This window comes from Balaenoptera musculus, chromosome 2, assembly GCF_009873245.2.
Source record: "Balaenoptera musculus isolate JJ_BM4_2016_0621 chromosome 2, mBalMus1.pri.v3, whole genome shotgun sequence".
Classification (NCBI taxonomy): domain Eukaryota; kingdom Metazoa; phylum Chordata; class Mammalia; order Artiodactyla; family Balaenopteridae; genus Balaenoptera; species Balaenoptera musculus.
Genome location: NC_045786.1, coordinates 51,732,318 through 51,756,449, shown reverse-complemented (window position 1 = coordinate 51,756,449; position 24,132 = coordinate 51,732,318). Strand labels below are relative to the sequence as shown.

Here is a 24,132-nt window from a genome sequence, read left to right as displayed (position 1 = left end):
ACAAGGTGAACTATTATTTTTCATCACTGTGATTCTTTCAAGGTGTTTCTAGAGGGTGGGAGAAGACAAAAAAGAAACCCCTTCAGTAATAACACCCAGCTAAGTCAGCGGCAGGGACAAGCCTTAGGGATGCCACATCCCCACTAAGTCTCACCACTACAAACACCTGCTGCCCAAAGTTGGTGCTGCCTCGGGAGCCTGGGCCAGTCCTCCCAGGTGGGCTGAGCCCATTTCTTCCTGGCTGCTCAGCCCCAGGTATGTAGCCCTCCCAAGTGCCATAGCCAGCTGGATCCCCCAGGTCACCCTGGTTTTCAGGGTCTTAGTTGCGGTGACTCTTAAGGGGCAAGAGGATTTGAGGGTCTGAGCATTGAGGGGTGCAGGACTTGCCCCCGAGGCTGCTCTTGGTCCTGAGGCCTGTGCCAGGGTCCACAGGAACCCTGTCATGCTCTGAGCCCGAGCACTTACAGAGCTATACTAGCCCACGAGGTGACCTCAGGTGGGCAATTCCTGGCCACTTTATTTTTTGAGACTTTAAATATATGAGGAAAAAAAAAAGAAAAAGTAAAAGAAAAGAAATAGGAGACAGACAAAACATGATTGCAAGTATTGAGATGTATTTTCAACGTATTCACAAAGTGAGAGTGATTTAATCCACAAGAATACAGTGGAAATAATTTGTGCTATTTACAACACGGACCTACTGAAAACCTATTTCATGGTGCAGCCCAAGGTTACAGGTACCTGGCAAGCAGCAGCTTCTTTCCATCCCACCATCTAGGTCCAACTTCATTTGGAGAGAAGGTCCCCCAGCAAGCCCTACTGAGCACGGTCAGCCAAGGGAAGTGGGGCTTTGGTAGCTCTGTTCCCTCATGGGCCGGGGTCGGGGGAGCCCATCCTGCAGGAGGGCAGCTCCGGGGCCCAGCGGGTTACCTTGCTCTGCTCCCCAGCTACCCTCATCCCATTTGAGAGAAATCAGAGAGTTCTCCTCTCTCTCATCTCTTTCTACCTCTGTCTCTCTTTCTGCTCTCTGTGTTTTTCTTCATCTCCCTTCTCTCTGTCTCTTTGTTTCTCTCCTGATTCTCTCTCTCTATTACTCCAGATGCTAAAATGGGGCCTTCCCACTCCCACTGCCTGACCTCCTAGCAGTAAAGCTGCAGTTGAACGTCTCAGGGCTGGTAAAAAGCAGAAGGTCACTGGCGGGGTGGGGACTTTCTTCTCTCCAGGCTGGTTCTCTCCCACCTGGAGGGCCCAGCAGTCCCTGCCCCAGGACCACCTGCCATGTGTAGTTTCTGGCCTTGAGCTGCAGCCAGGGCAGTAGTATCTGGTGTCCTGGTGGGACCTGCATGGCTGGAGCAAACCCAGGACACTGTGGAAGGTCAGGGTGTTTCTTGGGGGCTGCTCACATCCCAGTGTGGGGAGAATGCTCTGGAGAGGGGCTCCCTTTCTTGGCCTCCTTCGGACCTTCTCTAACCAGTTACTGCTCTCCCAGACACTGGGGAATATGGATGTGTATGGACATCACAGAGTTTGTCTTCCTACTGGGCCAGCACTGGAAGCACGAGGGTGTCATTGGGCCTGGGCAACTGAGGGAGATGGCGTGTCTCTGAGGCGTGACCTGGCTCAGTTGCACAAAGGTGGTGTTTAAATATTTATTTTTAGTGGCCACTGGTTAAACAGAGGGCTTCATTTTGGTGGGGGCAACCCTGAAAAGAAAAAATAATCAGATCCTGGCCTTGTCAGTCAAGCTTACCAGCCCCTGCAGGGTGGACCCTGGACGCAGGGCCCCAAATGTCCAGGGTGAGCAGCAACGCCAGTGAACTGGGGGGCCCTGAAGGGAGCCAGGCTGGTGGGTGACCACAGGTCCTCACTGAGAAGACCGCAGCCCATCTACCCTGGCCTCCGGGACCTGGCCCAGTTCACCTGCCTCAGGCTGGGCCCTTCAGAGGCTGGCAGGCTGTTGGCCAAGACTGGGGGCCTGGGTCTCATGTGGGCACTGCTGACCTCCCTGCCCTCAGCCCAGGTCAGGAAGTCCCGGGTGCTCTAGGAGACACACCTGCTGAGCCTTCCTGCTTGTTCCAAGCTAGCCCCAGGGGTGAGGGGCCACAGCTCCTCTTCCTACTAGTGTTGGAGGGTGTGGGTGAGGCTGAGTTTACCCTTTGGTTTGGATTTGAGAGAGCCGGGCAGTGGGATCCTTGCCCCATAGTGGAGGGCAGCTGGCCCTGCTAGGTCTTAGAGGTCACTGCCCCTCAGGTCTCAGCCAAACCCTTTCCTATCCTGCATGTCAGTGGCCTGGCATTCCCACTGGAGAAGGGCTTTTCTTGGCTGAAGGTTCTGCTGCATGGGAGTTTGAGTACAGGAGGCCCATCTTGGGAAGGATGATGCCCGGAGGAGAGAGACCTACTAACCATTACTGGGCTTCTGCCTTTCAGATGCGAAAACTGGCTCAGAGACTCTAAGACCCTTTCCCCAGGTCTGAGTTCATAACGGAATGTGGGTTCAAATCCAGACTGTCTGAGTTTTTGACCCTCTTCCGGGCTACCTCTTCCTTAAGTCATTTATTGGCTATTTAACACCTCAGAGAGGATTGATTATTTTATCACAGTGTTTCTTAAATACCCATTTTGGAGGGAAAAATTGTCTTGATTCCCTAGTATTGACAATTTATTTTCATTATAATGTCACTTAAGTACATAAAAACATGAAAGTAGGCATAACCCCCTATGTTTATAGCTGTTACAGAACATACCACCAAGACCATTCACAAATTACAAATAAAACAAGAAGAAAGAGATTCCAATGAACAGCCTTAACCTTGTGAGGAGGGTGACACAGTTTTGCTGATGTGAGTCCCCCTTGCTCTAAGAGTGTGACTGCTTCAGAGCCCACTGGGGTTGCAGGGTCTACCCACTGTCTTTACTTGACCTATGAGGCCTGTTTGGTGCATGTCACACGGTGGTGTCATTTGGGCCCCCACATACTGAGGACATGAAAGTACTCACCCACCCTGACCCAATCCACAAGATGGAACACTGGGGTGAAGTCAGGGCCTGTGTCCTGGTTGCTAAGCAGAGCCCCAAAGGCATAGGGTGCTGGTCAGGGAGGTGTGGGGGCAGCACTGGAGCAGGGGTCAGTGCCTGAGTGGAATGGGGAGTCCTGGGCTTGGAGCAGGAGAGAGGCCAGGAAATCCTTTGCCCAGAATGAAGGTGACAGGAAAATCTTGTGGCCTCTAACCTGCAGCCACATGTGAGTGGGTGAAGTCAGAATGACACCCCTGTCCTTTGTCCCAGGGAAGAGCAGCACCCAAGCCTGCTCTGCAGGTTCCCCATGGGCATTGCCTGGCCTGGACCCCTGGGAGTGGGTGAGCCGTGCCACTGGCTGCTACCAGTCTTGGAGGTCCTGCTAGGTCCTCAATGTCCCTGACCAGCCCCTGGGCCTCTGAGAATGAAGGTCAGGACAGCAGGGTTCCAGGCTCTAAGAAAGGACTGCCAGACAGGGAAGGGCTTCCCAGCCCCAACCCAAGAATGACTGACAGGTTAGGATGCTGACTTTCAGGGATGAGCCTCACACCAAGGGATGGAACTTGCTTGGTCTCTGTTCTTGGTTGCCATGTCCAGCCTCCTCTCAGACTGAAAGGGGCTGCTAGGAAGTGTGAGACCCTTTTCTCTCGGGCCTTCTATTCACAGCCTCTCAATTTACTAGCTGATGGTCTTTGGGTTTGTCAATTGACCTCTCGGGGAACTATTTCCTAATCTGTGAAATGCGTCCATGTGTGGATTCCACGAGATGAAATGGATCCTCTACATTAGATTCTAGCCCACCTTCATGGATCTGTCATATATATGTATATGCATATATACATGTGTGTATGGATGTAGATATAATTTTATGAGCAAGCTGAAAACAACAGCAACAATAATAACCACGAGCTTCTCTCCAGGTGCCTGGGGCACCAGGACTTGCCTCACCGGAAGACCAGAGTCTGTGACCCCAGTAGGGAGTGTGCTGGAGAGCACAGTCATGGGCAGGAAGCCTGGCAGAGCGCAGACGCACTTTCATTCCACGTGCTCTGGTTTCATCCGGGAGCACTGAAAGAAAAGCTGCTCTTGGACTTTAGGAGGTGTCTCCTGGTCAGGGGATGGTACAGCTCAGTCAGGAGGTCCCACTTGTTGGTGGCCCTCAACCAGTCCACCAGACCACTTCTCCTGGTCTCAGTGCCTCACAGAGGGTACCCAGTGGAAGCTATGGCTACATGAAAGCCGTTTGGAAGGCCAAAGGAAGGCCAAAGTTACACTGTGGCCTCAGGTCTCTTTTGGAAGTAAATGATGTGTCAATTATTAATAAAAGAGATACAAAATATTCTACTAGTCTTTTCATGCCCAGCGTCATCCTGGGCAACACAGTGAGCTGTGGGGTACAGTATCCCATGTCTCCTGAACCCGAACCTTCAAATCTCTGCTTTACAGGAGCTTCCAGAGCTTTTACTTTCTGAGGAAAGAGCCTGTCTTCAGACCCCTGTGCTTGATGGGAACAGAGCATTTATTTTGCCAAGCCATGAGGACAGAGGGTCTGTCCTTCTAGGAGGTTGCTAAGTTGGGATGTATATTTCTATCTCCCCTCATAATGGGGAGGCCTGCCTGTGACAAGGCAGAGATGGAGAGATGAAGACAAAGACCCTGGATCAAGCTCTGCCTAAAGCCATCCACCTAGACATCTCAGTTACATGAACCTCGCTTCCCACTAGCACCACCCCCTCATTTTTCTTACAGAAGGTGGTTTCCAGGTGAAAGCATCTTAACCACTCTAAGTACCATTATGGATTAAGAAGCACGTGGACATGCTCATCCATCCATTCACAGGCTATGGCTGTGTCAGGCCCTGGGACCGGTGCTGGGGGCACCAGGATAAATTACATCCTCCGTTAGGGCCTCAGCCAACTGAGGGGGCAGACTTGAGACAAATCCATGCTGTCTTGTGCTGAGTATTAGGAGAAGTTTGATTAGGGGAGCAACTAACTCAGAGAGGGCTTCCCAGAGGAGGTGGCATGTGCCTTGAACTTGAGGGAAGGACAGGGTTTTGTTTGAGACAGAAGAGAGCATGTGGGCACAGGCCAAGCAGCTGACAGAATATGGAGTGTGTGAAGAAACCGCAAGCAAGGAGCTGGCAGCCCGGCCTTCCCTGTGCAGGGGGAGGGCAGGAGTGGCTGGGAGACAGCTGCAGCCCTGACCCAGGCCCCTGCAGGGGCCCCAGGGCTAGACCTTCTCACTCTGTCCCTGCCTGGAGTGTTGGCAGGAAGATACTGCAGGGAAACTTGGGAAGACACGCATGGTTGAGAGCAGCGGGGAAAGGAGGGGATAAAGCCATTTTCTTTCCAGCTCCAAATGGTAAAGAAATGACTTTCCTCCTGCACAAGCTGGACTTCCTGCAGCTGGAAAAAAGTATATTAATGCCATGTTGTATGATGCCTGGGCTGAGCAGGGACAGGCTGGCCTGGCTGCCTGCGGTAGTACAGCGATTGCCCCGCTGGCCAGCCCTGGGCCCTGGGCCTCCATGTCCAGGCTGGAGAAAGTTGGCTCCACTATAGCTTTCCAGATAAAGTGGTTTTTATTTCATATTCACCAGAGACGTTACAAAGTATAATTGGGATTGCTGCTTCTCATATTATTTATGCAATTCTCCCCCATTTCCCTTCCCAAAAGCAACTCACAAAGGGGTCTTTGTTCTCTGCAAGTTCAAAGTCAGCTCCTCCAACGGGAAATGAATTGGCGATTACAAGAAGGAAGGCTGAGTTTTACTGGCTGTCAGACCAGAAACATGGGATGCATCAAGGTTCCAGTAGAAGCCAGGGAGAGTGCGGTCTGCAGGCTGCAGAAGTGGGTGAGCCGGAGAGTGGGGGGTAGACAGTGGGGGGACAGCCCACGTCTGCCTCTCTGCTGAGCAGCCTCACCACATACTCTGCCTCCGTGGCCTCAGTTTCCTCACTCGTAGGGCCGGGCACCTGTACTCTGGACTAAAACTAAATCAGAGGGTTTCCTTCCCTTCCTCAGACCTCTGGGACTCTGCTGAGGGTGAAGGTCTCAGAACAGGATGGGCAGGGCTTGGGGCACCAAGTCCACTCTTGCCCTTCCGAATGTTTGACTGATTGATTCAATGTGCAGGTCAGATTTTAAGGAAAAAGTGTTTTCATTGCAAGTTTGCAAAAGGCTGACCTGGATGAACTTGAAGGCCTGGGACCCAGGAGATGGTGGAGGCTCAGAGCCTGGGATCCTGTGCAGCTATCAGGGTGGCTAGCTTTTGTGGGCTTCTTATGTCCCTCCGGGAAGTAGAAGACAGCTGCCTGAGAGGCTCTGAGCAGAGGGCTGGGGGACCACGTGCTCAGAGGTGCAGAGTCTGTGACTGCCCCACTGGAAGACTACCTGGCCTTGAATGGGTCGGAGAGTTTGTGTGAAGTGCCCCCACCCCTGTGGCATGGCCCATGACCCTCACTGACAGCAGGACTGGTAGGGGTTCAGCACCTTGGGCCCAGGTCTGTGACTCTGGCTCTTACCCTAGGGAACCCTGCAATGGGGGACCCATTCTCAGCATCCTGGAGGAAACATTGAGCAGGTAGCACCTCCAGAACCTCAGCTCAGTGGGGCCTCCCTTTGCCATGATGGCCTCCATGGGGAGCAACCCACAGGGACCTTGATTGCCAGCCTTGTTGGGGGCCCAGTACACAGCAGGCCAGCAGAGGCCCTTGGCCCAGCTTCCTTGGCCACAAAGCTGTTTCAGGATTCATGCCTGGTTGGGAGTCCCCAAGCCTATGGCCCTTGGCCTAGGCTGCCCCCCCAGACCCACTCCCTGGTGTCTGGCCTCTTCTTCCTTCCCCAGTGGAGCCCTGCATGCCTGGCCACCAGACCCCAGAGCCCCAACCTTCCAGCTTTCATTCTAGCAATGAGATAACTTAGGCATTTGGGGGTTGGGTAGGGAAAGAGGTGTGTCCCAGTCACCTATTCCCACAATGGGACTCTTCTCCATACTGGGGAGGGGGCGGTTGGAGTGAGACTGAGGGACACCTGTCCTCACCTTTGCAAGGAGCCAGAGCCTCATTTGGGAAGCCTATGATGTGTTTGTGCGGCTCTAGGGCCCTGCTGGGGCAGGGCAGGGCAGGGCACTGAGGGTGGGAGTGGGAGGGGCTTTGGAAGAGCACAACCTGTCACTCTCCCTCTGGCCCTCCAAAGAGATGAGGCTCTTCCTGTGAGATGCTCTGGGAGTAGAGAGGGCATATGGAGAGGAGAGGGCCCCTGTGTGAGCTTTGTGCAAACTAGAAGGAGAGGGCGAGTCTATCGGAGGTCCTCCCCACCTGACTCCAGGATTCCAGGTCTCTCTAGAGCACTGATCTCAGAGTGTTGCAGGCAGAGCAGAAGCCAGGCCCCCATGGAGGTTGACATGGACGCCCCCCAGGGTTGAGGGCTTTTCAGAAATGTTACTTCCTGCGGTTGCCAGATTGCTTCCCCCAGTCACCTCACCGTCACTGCTGCTGCTGGCTGTTGAGTTCACTGATAAACATTGGCTCTGGGAGTTGAGACATCAGGACCCTGGAGAAATTCAGGCTAGAGGCACTCTGCTAAAACCACGTCTTGGGGTGGCCTCTGCACTCACACCGTTGGGCAGGAAAGTGTTATTTCTGCAATAACGGCTTTCTTGTCAATGAAAAGACCACCAGTGGGGATGCAGGTTTTCTCTGCGACCGTGGGGCCCTATCCAGCCCCAGACTCAACACACTGTGGGAGGCAGGCCCGGTCTGGGGGATGCTCTGATCCACCACAGAGGTTAGATCATGCATCTCCTCATTTTACAGACAGGGAAACCGAGGTTCCCCAAACCAGGAGGGGTTAGGAGTTGAGCTGCAGGTCACGCCAGTGTCTGCTGGCTCCAATCCTGGGCTGTCTTCACTGTGTGATAAGGTGTGAAACACATTTCACACTGTGTCACAGGGAGCAGGCACTATGCCAGGCATTTTACCTACATTATCTCATTCAATCCTCGAGACAAGTCTGGACCAAGTCTCCACCCATTCATTTTACAGATAAGAAACTGAGGGTCACAGAGGTTGAGTTAACTTGTGCCGAGTGAGCCAGGATTACAACTCAGGCTTATTTGACCCCAAGGCCTCGCCCACTCCCTTCCTGCAGGGCTCTGTTGCCTTCATGTGCTGTCTCCCCTAAAACTTTCCTTAGCTGTTCCTATGTGTCTCCTGGGCCTTCTTTGGGCAGCCTTGACCTACCCAGGAGAGCAGGCCCACCCTTGGACACCCTGAAAGTAGGGAGTCTGGCCTGGCTAAGTCTTGGCCTCCTTGGATAGTCCTCCTTGGATTTGGGGCGTCTGCTCCAAGTAAAATCCCAACTTTTCCAGTAAACATGCTGGGTTTATTCCACTTCCTCCAGTCTCCTGACCACCCAGTTGACATCAGCTGCTTCCAGGCACCCCTGTGTCCTGCAGCCCTGTGCTCTTCACACCAAGTGTCATGACCCACATGGTTTTTTGGGGTTTTTTAAAACATCTTTACTGGAGTATAATTGCTTTACAATGTTGTGTTAATTTCTGCTGTACAACAACATGAATCAGCTATATGTATACATATATCCCCATATACCCTCCCTCTTGAACCTCCCTACCCCACCCCTCTAGGTGATCACAAAGCCCTGAGCTATCTCCCTGTGCGTTGCAGCTGCTTCCCACTAGCTATCTATTTTACATTTGGTAGTGTATATATGTCAATGCTACTCTCTCATTTCGTCCCAGCTTACCCTTCCCCCTCCCTGTGTCCTCAAGCCCATTCTCTACGTCTGTGTCTTTATTCCTGTCCTGCCCCTAGGTTCATCAGAATCTTTTTTTTTTTCTTAGATTCCATATATATGTGTTAGCATATGGTATTTGTTTTTCTCTTTCTGACTTACTTCACTCTGTATAACAGTCTCTAGTCCATCCACCTCACTACAAATAACTCAATTTCGTTTATTTTTATGGGTGATTAATATTCCATTGTACATATGTGCCACATCTTCTTTATCCATTCATCTGTCAATGGACACTTAGGTTGCTTCCATGTCCTGGCTATTGTAAATAGAGCTGTAATGAACATTTTGGTACATGACTCTTTTTGAATTATGGTTTTCTTAGGGTATATGCCCAGTAGTGGGATTGCTGGGTTGTATGGTAGTTCTATTTTTAGTTTTTTAAGGAACCTCCATACTGTTCTCCATAGTGGCTCTATCAACTTACATTCCCACCAGCACTGCAAGAGGGTTCCCTTTTCTCCACACCCTCTCCAGCATTTATTGTCTCTAGATTTTTTGATGATGGCCATTCTGACTGGTGTGAGGTGATACCTCATTGTGGTTTTGATTTACATTTCCCTAATGATTAGTGATGTTGAGCATCCTTTCATGTGTTTGTTGGCAATCTGTATATCTTCTTTGGTGAAATGTCTATTTAGGTCTTCTGCCCATTTTTGGATTGGGTTGTTTGTTTTTTTGATATTGAGGTGCATGAGCCGCTTGTATATTTTGGAGATTAACCCTTTGTCAGTTGCTTCATTTGCAAATGTTTTCTCCCATTCTGAGGGTTGTCTTTTTTGTCTTGTTTAGGTTTCCTTTGCTGCGCAAAAGCTTTTAAGTTTCATTAGGTCTCATTTGTTTATTTTTGTTTTTATTTTCATTTCTCTAGGAGGTGGGCCAAAAAGGATCTTGCTGTGATTTATGTCATAGCTTGTTCTGCCTATGTTTTCCTCTAAGAGTTTTATAGTGTCTGGCCTTACATTTAGGTATTTAATCCATTTTGAGTTTATTTTTGCATATAGTGTTAGGGAGTGTTCTAATTTCATTTTTTACATGTAGCTGTCCAGTTTTTCCAGCGCCACTTATTGAAGAGGCTGTCTTTTCTCCATTGTATATTCTTGCCTCCTTTGTCATAGATTAGGTGACCATAGGTGTGTGGGTTTATCTCTGGGCTTTCTATCTTGTTCCATTGATCTATGTTTCTGTTTTGGTGCCAGTACCATATTGTCTTGATTACTGTAGCTTTGTAGTATAGTCTGAAGTCAGGGAGTCTGATTCCTCCAGCTCCGTTTTTTTCCCTCAAGACTGCTTTGGCTATTCGGGGTCTTTTGTGTCTCCATACAAATTTTAAGATGATTTGTTCTAGTTCCGTAAAAAATGCCATTGGTAGTTTGATAGGGATTGCATTGAATCTGTAGATTGCTTTGGGTAGTATAGTCATTTTCACAATGTTGATTCTTCCAATCCAAGAACATGGTATATCTCTCCATCTGTTTGTATCATCTTTAATTTCTTTCATCAGTGTCTTATAGTTTTCTGAGAACAGGTCTTTTACCTCCTTAGGTAGGTTTATTCCTAGGTATTTTATTCTTTTTGTTGCAATGGTAAAAGGGAGTGTTTCCTTAATTTCTCTTTCAGATTTTTTGTTGTTCGTGTATAAGAATGCAAGAGATTTCTGTGCATTAATTTTGTATCCTGCTACTTTACCAAATTCATTGTTTAGCTCTAGTAGTTTTCTGGTAGCATCTTTAGGAATCTCTATGTATAGTATCATGTCATCTGCAAACAGTTACAGTTTTACTTCTTCTTTTCCTATTTGGATTCCTTTTATTTCTTTTTCTTCTCTGATTGCTGTAGCTAAAACGTCCAAAACTAATTGAATAATAGCCGTGAGAGTGGGCAACCTTGTCTTGTTCCTGATCTTAGAGGAAATGGTTTCAATTTTTCACCATTGAGAATGGTGTTGGCTGTGGGTTTTGTCATATATGGCCTTTTTATGTTTAGGTAGTTTCACTCTATGCCCACTTTCTTGAGAGCTTTTATCATAAATGAGTGTTGAATTTTTTTTTTTTTTAATGAATAGCCCAGTTTGCTTTTTTTTTTTTTTTTTTTAAAGAAATTCACGTTCTTTTATTTATTTATTTATGACTGTGTTGAGTCTTCGTTTCTGTGCGAGGGCTTTCTCTAGTTGCGGCAAGTGGGGACCACTCTTCATTGCGGTGCACGGGCCTCTCACCATCGCGGCCTCTCTTGTTGCGGAGCACAGGCTCCAGACGCGCAGGCTCAGTAATTGTGGCTCACGGGCCCAGTTGCTCCATGGCATGTGGGATCTTCCCAGACCAGGGCTCGAACCCGTGTCCCCTGCATTGGCAGGCAGATTCTCAACCACTGCGCCACCAGGGAAGCCCATGAGTGTTGAATTTTGTCAAAAGATTTTTCTGCATCTATTGAGTTTATCATATGGTTGTTATCCTTCAATTTGTTAATATGATATATCACATTGGTTGATTTGTGTATATTGAAGAATCCTTGCATTCTGGGATAAACCCCACTTGATCATGGTGTATGATCCTTTTAATGTGCTGTTGGATTCTGTTTGCTAGTATTTTGTTGAGGATTTTCACATCTATGTTCATCAGTGATATTGGCCTTTAGTTTTCTTTTTTTTGTGACACCTTCTTCTTGGATTGATCCCTTGATCATTTTGTAGTGGCCTTCCTTATCTCTTGTAACAGTCTTTATTTTAAAGTCGATTTTGTCTGATATGAGAATTGTTACTCCAGCTTTCTTTTGATTTCCATTTGCGTGGAATATCTTTTTCCATCCTCTCACTTTCAGTCTGTATGTGTTCCTAGGTCTGAAGTGGGACTCTTGTAGACAGCATATATATGGGTCTTGTTTTTGTACCCATTCAGCCAATCTGTGTCTTTTGTTTGGAGCATTTAATCCATTTACATTAAAGGTAATTATCGATATGCATGTTCCTATTACCATTTTCTTAATTGTTTTGGGTTTGTTGTTGTAGATCTTTTCCTTCTCTTGTGTTTCCTGCCTAGAGAATTTCCTTTAGCATTTGTTGTAAAGCTGGTTTGGTGGTGCTGAATTCTCTTAACTTTTCCTTGCCTGTAAAGTTTTAATTTCGCCATTGAACGTGAATGAGATCCTTGCTGAGTAATCTTGGTTGTAGGTTTTTCCCTTTCATTACTTTAAATATGTCCTGCCACTCCCTTCTGGCTTGCAGAGTTTCTGCTGAATGATCAGCTGTTAACCTTATGGGGATTCCCTTGTATGTTATTTGTTGCTTTTCCCCTGCTGCTTTTAATATTTTTTCTTTGAATTTAACTTTTGATAGTTTGACTAATATTTGTCTTGACATGTTTCTCCTTGGATTTATCCTGTATGGGACTCTTTGTGCTCCCTGGACTTGATTCACTATTTCCTTTCCCATGTTAGGGAAGTTTTCAACTCTAATCTCGTCAAATATTTTCTCTGTCCTTTTCTTTTTCTCTTCTTCTTCTGGGACCCCTATAATTCAAATGTTGGTGTGTTTAATGTTGTCCCAGAGGTCTCTGAGACTGTCCTCAATTCTTCTCATTCTTTTCTCTTTATTCTGCTCTGTGGCACTTATTTCCACAATTTTATCTTCCAGGTCACTTGCCCGTTCTTCTGCCTCAGTTATTCTGCTATTGATTCCTTCTAGAGAATTTTTAATTTTATTTATTGTGTTGTTCATCATTGTTTGTTTGCTCTTTAGTTCCTCTAGGTCCTTGTTAAACGTTTCTTGTATTTTCTCCATTTTATTTCAAGATTTTGGATCATTTTTACTATCATTACTTTGAATTGTTTTTCAGGTAGACTGCCTGTTTCCTCTTCATTTGTTTGATCTGGTGAGTTCTTACCTTGCTCCTTCATCTGCTGCATATTTCTCTGTCTTCTCATTTTGTTTAAATTACTGTGTTTGGGGTCTCCTTTTCGCAGACTACAGGTTCGTAGTTCCCATTATTTTTGGTGTCTGGCCCCTGTGGGTGAGGTTGGTGCAGTGGCTTGTGTAGGCTTCCTGGTGGAGGGGACTGGTGCCTGTGTTCTGGTGGGTGGGGCTGTATCTTGTCTTTCTGGTGGGCAGGGCCATGTCGGGTGGTGTGTTTTGGAGTGTCAGTGAACTTAGTATGACTTTAAGCAGCCTCTCTGCTAGTGGGTGGGGTTGTGTTCCTGTCTTGCTAGTTGTTTGGCATGGGGCTTACAGCACTGGAGCTTGCTGGCCATTGGGTGGAGCTGGGTCTTAGTGTTGAGATGGAGATCTTTGGGAGAGCTCTCGCTGAGTGATATTACGTGGGGCCGGGAGGTCTCTGGTGATCCAATGTCCTGGATTCAGCTCTCCCACCTCGGAGTCTCAGGCCCAACACCCAGCCGGAGCACCAAGACCCTGTCAGCCACATGGCTCAGAAGAAAAGGAAGAAAAATTAAGGAAAAAAAAAAAAAAAAAAGGAGAGACAAAACTCTAGGACAAAACTCTAGGACAAATGGTAAAAGTAAACCTATACAGACAATATCACACCAAGAAGCATACACATACACACTTACAAAAAGAGAAAAAGGAAAAAAAAAAGTATATATATATATATTTTTATATATATATAAAGGAAGAAAGCAACCAAACCAATAAACAAATCCACCAGTGATAATAAGTTCTAAATACTAAACTAAGATAAACATAAACCCAGAAACAAATTAGATGCAGAAAGCAAACCCCAAGTCTACAGTTGCTCCCAAAGTCCACTGCCTCAATTTTGGGAACATTCATTGTCTATTCAGGTATTCTTCAGATGCAGGATTTATCAAGTTGATTGTGGGGATTTAATCTGCTGTTCTTGAGGCTGCATGGAGAAATTTCCCTTTCTCTTCTTTGTTCACACAGCTCCTGGGTTTCAGCTTTGGTTTTGGCCCTGCCTCTGTGTGTAGGCCGCCCTCAGGAGTATGTTCCCCACCCAGACAGGAGGGGGTTAAAGCAGCAGCTGATCAGGGCTCTCTTGCTCACTCAGGCAGGGGGGAAGGAGGGGTACAGTTGTCATAATTGGAATGTGGGGCGAGCCTGCAGTGGCAGAGGCTGGCATAATGTTGCAACAGCCTAGGTGTGCCGTGTGTTCTCCCGGGGAAGTTGTCCCTGGATCACAGGATCCTGGCAGTGGCATGCTGTACAGGCTCCCGGGGGGGGGGGGGGTGTGTGGATAGTGACCTGTGCTTGCACACAGGATTCTTGGTGGCAGTGGCCGCAGCGTTAGCGCTTCATGCCCGCCTCTGGTGTCTGAGCTGATAGCTGTGGCTCATGCCTGTCTCTGGAGCTCACTTGGGCGGTGCTCTGCCTTCTGTGGGCACACTGGGAAGGAATCCCCTCTCCTCATGCACCCCAAAACAAAGGTCTCTTGCCTCTCCAGCCGGTCCAGACTTTTTCCCAGACTCTCTCCCGGCTAGCTGTGGAACACTAGCCCCCTTCAGGCTGTGTTCACCCAGCCAACCCCAGTCCTCTCCCTGGGGTCTAACCACTGAAGCCTGAGCCTCAGCTCCCAGCCCCCACCCATGTCCTGGTGGGTGAGCAGACAAGCGTCTCAGGCTGGTGAGTGATGGTTGGCACTGATCCTCTGTGCAGGAATCTCGCTGCTTTGCCCTCTGTACCCCTGTTGCTGTGCTCTCCTTCGTGGCTCTGAAGCTTCCCTCCTGCCCACCTCCCATCTCCGCCAGTGAAGGGGCTTCCTAATGTGTGAAAACTTTTCCTCCTTCACAGCTCCCTTCCAGAGGTGCGGGTCCCATCCCTATTCTTTTGTCTCTGTTTTTTCTTTTTTCTTTTGCCCTACCCAGGTACATGGGGATTTTCTTGCCTTTTAGGAAGTCTGAGGTCTTCTGCCAGCATAGTAGGTGTTCTGTAGGAGTTGTTCCACATGTAGACGTATTTTTGATGTATTTATGGGGAGGAGGGTGATTCATGTCTTACTCCTCTGCCATCTTGAAGGTCTTGGTGGATTATTTTTGTGAGAGGAATTTTGGAAAGTCCTGGTTAGAAGGAAAGAAAAAATGAAAGAAGGGAGGAAGGAAGGGAAGGAGGGAGGCAGAGAGAAAATGAGAGAAGAAAAAGAAAGAGAGAGAGAGAGAGAGAGAGGGAAGGAGGGAGGGAGGAAGGGAGGGAGGAAGGAAGGAAGGGCAAGTTTAAAACTGTCTCCAGTGGGACTTCCCTGGTGGCGCAGTGGTTAAGAGTCTGCCTGCCAGTGCAGGGGACAGGGGTTCGAGCCCTGGTCTGGGAGGATCCCACATGCCGTGGAGCAACTGGGCACGTGCGCCACAACTACTGAGCCTGCTGTCTGGAGCCTGCAAGCCACAGCTACTGAACCCATGTGCCACAACTACTGAAGACTGCATGCCTAGAGCCTGTGCTCCGCGACAAGAGAAGCCACTGCAGTGAGAACCCCGTGTACCGCCATGAAGAGTAGCTCCTGCTTGCAGCAACTAGAAAAAGTCCATGTGCAGCAATGAAGACCCAATGCAGCCAAAAAACTTAATTAATTAAATTTATAAAAAACAAACAAACAAACAAAAACTCTCTTCAAGCCTCCTTAGATGTTGGTGTGTTGTCACTGTGATTTCCAACATGCTTTTCAGCAGGTGGTTGGACTCTTCTTGCTATTTTATGAAGCAATAGGTCCTGTGTTGTTACCACCAATACTATTTTCTGGGACTAAGGCAACTAGTGTCTTGACTCCTGACTCTCTCTGGCTGAAAGCACTGCAACAATTTCTAAAAATTCCATAAGCAATGTCACAGTGTGTCATGAAGATAATAAGTGACTCAAACATTTTTGTCTTTGTCATAATGACACTTGTTCAGTAAACATTGAAAGAAGGAAAAAAAGCAACCGTAATACCAGTATTCCCATACCACTGTTTCCATTTTTCTATGCTTCCATTTTGTGCTTTTTCCTCATTGTGACCTCAAACTGATACATCATGTTTACTTTACTATCTATTGTTGCTAGACATTTACATGGTTTCCAGTTTTGCCTGGCATAGATAACACTCCAGTGAACCTCTCCCTGCATGTGACTTTTTAAAAAAATTTGGAGTATTTCCTTATGATGAACTTCTTAGACTGGAGTCACTGGGTAAAGCAGAAAAGACATTTTCAGGGCTTCTTAAGCACAATGCTGAGTGGCCTCTACCCAGCATACAGCACTGAGGACCGTCTTCTTCCTATAATATTTTATTCAAGAATTGTATCCCAAACTTGATTCACACCAGCAGGCAGGCCTTGCACAACGCTGGTGCAGATGCTCTAGGAAGGTACTTTGGAGTCCAGCAGGTTCTGGAATGGACCAAACCATAAGGCAGTGGGCACCCCTCACTGAGATGGGGACGACTGGCTATCTTCACTCCAGTGACACCCAGGCATCTCAAACTCAACTTGCCCCAATCAGAGGGAACCATCTCTTCACCCAGAGTCTGCTCAGACTCCAGTAGTTCCAGCATTCAACTTGGAAGTTAGCTTCTCAATCACCCCACCAACTTCCCAACATACATGTACCCAAATCCCTCACCAAGACCTTGCAAATGTGTCTTCTATTTCCATATATGCATTTTACTATATGCATGTTTTACCTCAATTTAACAAAAAGTTAATTTAAAAAAACCCAGTCTGAATCCACCCCAACTTTCAACTCCAACCAATAGTTTGGTTAGACCCTGATCTATAAGCCTCCAGCACCTGGCCTCCTGCCTCCAGCCAGACCTCTGTTTCAGAGTCATCTGGGTGCTTTTAAACAAGCACACTCCTGTGTCACTCTGGGTCTGAGAGCCGGGCCTGGGGACTGACATCTTGGCCTCACTCCCCAGGTGATCTGTGTGCAGAATGATGGTGACAGCAGCACTTCAAGAGGACGTCCACATGCCCTGGCGTGGCCTGACTTCTAGCAATTAGTTGCTCATTTTCCACTAGTTATTTCTTACATTTTACTCTCTAGTAACACCAAAGAGCTTGTAATCCCTCCCCACATCAACACACACACACACTCATGTGCAGGGTGCTCTAAGTCAGCCACACCTCTGTGCCTTTCTCTGCCCAGGCTGTGCCGCTGCCAGGCCCCTCCCTCTGTCCAACTCACTAACTCCCCCAGAGAGGATACTGTCCTTTGTCAGCTCATGCAGGCTCTTGCTGGAGTGGTTCCATTCTTTCAGCACTCACTAGCTGGGATCAATCTCTTTTGGGGGAATGGATGGGAGAGAAGTATTGTGGGTAACAGAAAACCCCAGATCAGAATTTAAAATGGAGGCAGGATAACTTACCACACTCATCATGTGTAAATGTGTGTGTGTGTGTGTTTGTGTGTGTGTGTGTGTGTGTGTGTGTATGGAGAGAGAGAGAGGAGAAAAGAGGTCAAGTTTTCAGAACAAATAAATGACATCCTTATCTGACAAAGCATTTTTTCTGATTTGTGAATTGATATATAAATATGAAAAGTTTCATAAAGGCACCAAATTAAAGTATGGTTTGTTATTCAGTCAAGAAAACCACACAAAGAATAATATGACATGAACAAAAACTGGAAATATTGCAAGGAATGCAGGGGATATTTGAAAGTTTGAAGTGGGAAACTTACCCCCAGCCCTCACAGCTGGACAGGCTGAAATTCTCTTTTCTTCAGAATTAGAGTGTGGGTCATGGGGATGCTGATGAACTCCATAATGACAGCCCGTGAGAGGATGGGCTTGGGGAGGGGCAGGATCCCACCGTGGGGTGCACACCCCTTTTTTCCCTCCATCCTTCCAAGACAGCACCAGGCTGCACACCCCACAGCTGCCCCAGCAGGATTCATTACTTAGAAGGGAAAATGCCCCAGCGAGTTCACCCAAGTTGGGAATTGCTCCAAATATGGTACCCACATCAGGTGCTGTGCAGGACCCTAAGGGCCAGAAGCACTTGCTTGTAAAATAGATTAGATTGGGCAATCCACAGGCTTCCAGGGATCTTGTCTAGAATTCTGCAGACACCTGATGGCGTCAGTCTGGGCCTTAAGCAGGCCCAGGCTCCCCTCTGCCTCTTCCCAGAAGGCTTGGGAGGCTCCACTTCCTCCACATCTGCCTTGCCAGGGACTCTTGAAGACAACAAAGGTCACAGAGTGATCTTTCCAGAGCTGCAGAGGTAGAGGTGGAAGGAAGGGAGGGAAGGTAGGTCTGGGGCCCTGCAGCCAGATCAATGCCTCCTGAATGGACCCAGGCAGGAAGGTAGGGCCTGGGATCCCAGTCGGGGATGGGGGAAAGGGGAGTAGAGGGCAGCTTGTTGTAAAGCCTTGTTGGACACCCCCCCCCCATGAGGCCACTTTGCTCCACAGCAAAAGCCCCTGGAGCCACTGCGTTAATCCTGTACAAGAGCAGTGTCCCCAGGCCCCCACCTGCTCTCATTTTTCCCTCCAGGCTCCCTCTCTGCCCAGACCCCTGTGGTCTAGCCTCCTTTATCTCTGGCCCTCCTTACTGCCCATATGACTTTTGAGCAGATCACCACCTTTTATTTTCCAACTGCCCTTGTCTGGCCTCTACAAACCCACTGTCTCCAGATTCAGCTGACACCCCTACCCTTTCTCTGTAGCCCCCCACCTCTTCCTGGAATGATGGCCAGCCTGCCACTCAGGCCCCCAGCCCTTTGCCTCTCTCTCTACCATCTCACCCCATGGCTCTGAATAAATGACTCTTGAATTTGTTTTATCCCACTGAATTCTCCCAACAGCCTTGAAGATCTCCAGATGACAAGCCTGAGCCACCAAGAGTGTTGATGCCATGCCCACGGTCACCAGAACAAAGTTGGAGCTGGTTCTGCAGTGAGATGCTCACTCCACATTGCGTCCTCCCCCCGGTGACCTGGGCTCCCCTGAGCCTGCCCCTAATATATTTGGACCCCAAGGCAAGGGCAGAAAGGGACACCCACAAAAGATATGCAAAAATATTTACAAATTGTAACTTATGCTATTTCTAATATTTTTTCCCCTCTTACCTTAGTAAATATATTTTTGCAATGACATGAAAGGGCTGGTTCAAATTAAGAATTTTACTGCATTATAAGTTCTGCAGGAGAATGTGGTGGTGAGGAGAGCCCTGCTGCCCAGCTCTAGCCTGTCCTGCTCTCCTTATACCCCAGGTTCCACCTGACACTGTGAGCAGCCCCGAGTCTATAGGATCAGGATCAGTCCAGCTCCTGTGTGTGCCCTGAGCATACACCATCAGTGGTGTGGCCTCCCTAGAGAGGACGGGCCAGCAAGAGGCTTGTGCAGACCCTTGATAGTTGGATGGGGATTCTGGGCCCTGGGGCCAGGGCTTTAGGTGGGCTCTTCCCCTGGGCCCATACACTTTTTTAAAAAAAATTTTATTTATTATTTATTTTTTGGCTGTGTTGGGTCTTCGTTTCTGTGCGAGAGCTTTCTCTAGTTGTGGCAAGCGGGGGCCACTCTTCATCACGGTGTGCAGCCTCTCTTGTTGTGGAGCACAGGCTCCAGACGTACAGGCTCAGTAGTTGTTGCCCACGGGCCCAGCTGCCCCACGGCATGTGGGATCCTCCCAGACCAGGGCTCGAACCCGTGTCCCCTGCATTGGCAGGCAGACTCTCAACCACTGCGCCACCAGGGAAGCCCTGCCCATACACTTTTGTCCCAACTGGAAGAAGGTCTGAGCAGTCCCCACAAACAGGGCACAGTGGGCTTCTCTTCCAGGACAGGCCTGGCTGTCCCCACACTGCCTTTAGTCCCTACTGCAGGTCACTGATGGTTGGCTGGAGCCTGGAATATAAACAAACATCCCAGGGGCCTCCTCTGAATTGGCTCAGTTCCCTGGAACTCACAGAGACAGGGCACCCACATCCCTTGGGGTATGGTGGATACTTCCTCACAGGCTTCCTGCTCTGGGGGAAGTGAAGAAGCTTCTTTCAGCTCCCAGTTGTGAAGTCAGAGCCCTGTGCAGGGTGTATAGCTCCTATACCTGTGGGGGCTGGGAGGGAGGGCAGTGCAACATCTAGTAAGGGTGGGCATCAGGGTCCACTGGCAGCAGGGGCAGGGAAAGAGGACCAGAGGCTGGTGCTGGACCAGAGGTTGGGAGCAGGGTTTGGGGCCTCCATCTTGGCAGCACATCTGGGGCCCCAGCTTCATCTTTGCTACTTTCTCTTGGATGGGTCAGATCTGAGGGGATTCCTCTGTGTTCTGAGCCTCTTGTCTATGAGAGGAGAGGGGGATGGGGTTCATCCATGTTGCAGCATTTCCTTCCTTTTTAAGACTGAATCATATTCCATTGTACGAATATATTACATTTTTTTATTCTTTCATTTGTCAATGGACACTTGGATTGTTTCTACTTCTTAGCTATTGTGAATAATGCTGCTGTGAACATGGGTGTGCTTCTTTCTTTTAAAAAATTATGTCATGGGACTTCCCTGGTGGTCCAGTGTTTAAGACTTCACCTTCCAATGCAAGGGGTGAGGGTTCAATCTCTGGTCAGGGAGCTGGGATCCCACATGCCTGACGGCCAAAAAACCAAAACATAAAACGAAAGCAGTATTTTAACAAATTCAATGAAGACTTTAAAAAATTGTCATCAAAAAATCTTAAAAAAAAAGTTATGTCATGAATATTTTCCTTCCTAGTATCAGAGGAGGAGAGGCCTTGAGAAGGCCAGGGAGGAGGATCCGTGCCCAGCCTCCAAGCTGTTTCCTCCAGTCATGCTGCCCCAGCAGGGGCCCAGCATTTCCAAAGGGGCAGAGTCAGAAAAGGCAGCACGATAGGCTCATGGCTCCCGAGTCTGGTTCTGGCACAAGTCTGATGTGTATCGAGGGAAGGGAGTTCTGATGTTGAGATGTCAGACCGAGTGTCTGCAAATGGACAATGACAATGTCATTTGGCTAATATTGATATTTAGCAATTAGCCAGCTGGCAATTGACATTAAGTGATGAGACTGGTCTTGAAAAATAGCCATGTGCTAAAGTGTAGTCAGCCAATCAGAAGGCAATCAACTTCCTGAATACCTTTTGGCCCATGTTGAAGATATGAAGGAGTGAGAGTAAAGCAACACTGGGGAGGGGTTAGGGTGGGGTGAGGGTGGTGGGAGGAGGGGTGGAGGTGGTGGGGGATGGGGTGTTGGGGGTACAAGTAATATTAGCCACTTTTTTTTTTTAACATCTTTATTGGAGTATAATAGCTTTACAATGGTGTGTTTGTTAGTTTCTGCTTTATAACAAAGTGAATCAGTTATACATATATATATGTCCCCATATCTCTTCCCTCTTGCCTCTCCCTCCCTCCCACCCTCCCTAATATTAGCCACTTTTGATTGAGTACTTCTTGAGTGCCAGGAAATGTGTGAATTGCTTCTCACACATGTGGTAATGAAGGGGAGAAAGGTTGTCCCCTGTACTGAGTTGAATGGTGGCTCCCCAAATATATGTCCACATCCAAATCCTTAGAAACCTATGAGTGTTGTCTTATTTGGGAAAAAGGTCTTCGTAGATGTAATTAGGTTAAGGATCTTGAGATGAAATCATCCTGGATTACCTGGACAGGGCCTAAATCAATGACAAGTGTCCATATAAGAGACAGAAAAGGAGACCCAGACACACAGAGGAGAAGCTCACATGGTCATGGAGGTAGAGATGGGGGCCATGGAGCCACCAGAACTGGAAGAGGCAAGGAACAAGATCTCCCCTAGAACCTCCAGAGGTGAACATGGCCCTGCAGCCCCTCGAGGTGGGACTTCTGCTCCGGAACTGACAGAATAAATTCCTGCTGTTTTAAGCTATCCAGCTTTATTGTAGCAATTATTGTGGCAGCCCCAGGAAATTAATACAGTCCTTGAAAATTGTATTATTAAAATCTGCAAACCAGGTGTGGGTGATTAAATTGATGTGAACTCCAGCTTTGTCTATCAGTTTGAGATCAGCCATTTCAGCTGCAGGAGGCAATATGGGGAAAGGATGATGAGTTAGGAGGAGGAGGTGAAGGTTTGGTGGAAGGAGCAGCATCCTGCGAGACATGGTTGCAGGTATGAAGATCTGTGAGAGAGTTCCCAAATGTTTGACTGGAATTTCATTTATTTCTAGCTATTTGCAAATTGTCCTGAAAATCTCCCACCTCTCTCTCTCTCTTCATCACACACTCACACACATTTATTCAATGTGACCAACTGCTTACACATCAGTGCCCACCAACACATTGACTGTGCTGCTAGGCTAACTTGATTTAGTGTAAACCTTAAAGTAAAACTTTTCCCATCTCTTGTGACCCACTTATTAATGTCGATCACCATTTGCAACTAATTGTCTTTGTGAATCAGAATTTCCTTAATAGTCTATATAACCCGAAAAAAATCCCCTAAAAAACCATCAACCATAACTTTCAGTTTTTAACTGCATCCAGGCCCAAAGCTGTGTCATACTTTAAGAAACACAATGCATTTGGTAATTTCCAATTTTATTTACATCTTTCCAAAACATTTAAGTATTTGGTCCATGGTGATTTTGGCTCAAATTTCCACAAGCATTCTCAATTGCTAACACTCTGAGATCCCAGGGAAACTCCTGCTTTCCCAGCTCCTCATGCCCCCACCTCGGTCCCTTCCCTATCTCTCCCTTCACTGTGAACTCCGGCCACATCAAGGTCCCCTGACAAGTGGCATCCTCTGTGGAGCACATCCTCCCACCCTCATTGCTTTCTTTTTCTTCTATTTTGAAAATCTACCTTCTTGGATTTGGCCCTTGTGTGAGAGTTGGGGAGCATAAAGGTTGTGCAACCCCTGGGGGGTTAATAATTTTCATCCTGTCTCATCACAGTTATACATCTAAATACATAAAATACATTTATACCTAGAAACCACTGCTTTTGTCTGTTGTATATATTATTGTTATATATCATATTTTATTTAAGGGGGAGGGTCAGTACCAAACACAAACTTGGAAGGAGGAAGTGGAGGGAGTGAGTACTTGTCTGGATTTATCCATCAGGTCCAAGGGGGTGTTGCTTGATTAAGCCCAAACCTTCTCAGGGCCCTACCTTTGTCTGGAGGCAGGACCCCTCACGACTCCCCACCCCTGTGCTCACAGCACACATGCACACCAGGCGCCATTCCTATGACTTGGCTTTCTGGGAATTCCAGCCAGAAATCCTTCTGGGGAATCAATTAATTTCAACCCCTTGAAAAGAGCACCCCTCAGTGTGAAGGAATCATTTGGCAGTTCATGAATCTGTGATTACATGAGTTGGCTTCCCCGAGTCGTCCAGCTGTGACATATGAACACGATGCTGAGCCAGCCAAGAACATGGGACATTTCTGTGGAATGCTACTCTAGGGCTTCCTGGTGAAAACAGCAAGTGTCACCGCCCCTTGCTGACTTTCATCAAAGTGGAATCAGATGATAGACAACAAACATTAGTTGCTCAAGAGTGGGATACTTTGGCACAAGCCACCTGGCTTCAGGCAAACCACCAACCAGCCAGCCTCTGGCAGGAGTATCTGTCAGCTACCCTCAGGGGAGGGGCCCCACCTAGTGAGGGTCAAAGGTGGTGGCAGTTGACTCTTTAGGGGTTTGTGTGGTAAGGGGTGCTCTCCAGGAGAGACTCTGCCCATGAGGAAATGTACCTTATCACCCAAGCCCGAATGTCACAGCTCTTCTCTCAGGATGCTTGGTTGCCCCCTGGGGTATCTGTCTGATCTTTGGAGTGGGTCTTAAGGGATACTTTCTGGTGTATCTGGAGCTTTAAAAGAGTTTCCACAACTAGGCGTCTGAGAACGGGGTGGCAGAGGCCACCTCAGAGGAGGGTTTTTCCCTTTGAAGCTTGGATGCCTGCTGATCTTATCTCAACCGGCTCTGGTAGGGAGATGTGTGCCACTCCACCAGGGACTGCTATTTGATTCTGGGTATTGAGGGAGTGAGTCCTGAGCTTGTACACAAGGCTACTCTGCAGGCACAGATTCTGGAAATAAAGCCAGAATACGGATGGATAACCCAGGCCTTCTGGATTATAATAGGAAAAAACTACATGTTTTCAAAAGGTTGGGATATCTGCACATCCTCTTCTACTTTTATGATAACTACAATGTTGGTTTCCTGAAACCTTGAAAGGGAGCCACCCTTGCAAGTACATGTGCTAAGGGGTGGAGTGTTGCCATGTTGCCACTTGCTCACTGGGTTTTGATATTTGTTGGCAACCCCAAAAGGGATTGAAAGTGAAGCTGCCTTTAATTTGGAATTGATTGAGCATGTCTCCTCAGTTCCTATTAGCATGTGGGGTTTTGAATAGAGCTTAAA

At 47.9% G+C, this 24,132-nt stretch overlaps 1 long non-coding RNA gene across 1 annotated transcript; it reads right to left on the bottom strand.

The window, feature by feature from the left end:
* Positions 1 to 229: 229 nt before the first annotated feature.
* LOC118889652 lies at positions 230 to 21,415 on the bottom strand. The gene is made up of 3 exons (XR_005018589.1): positions 21,299 to 21,415; positions 7,187 to 7,195; positions 230 to 241 (listed from the first exon to the last, which is right to left on the bottom strand). It is a non-coding gene; the product is annotated as an uncharacterized LOC118889652 (long non-coding RNA).
* Positions 21,416 to 24,132: the final 2,717 nt, after the last annotated feature.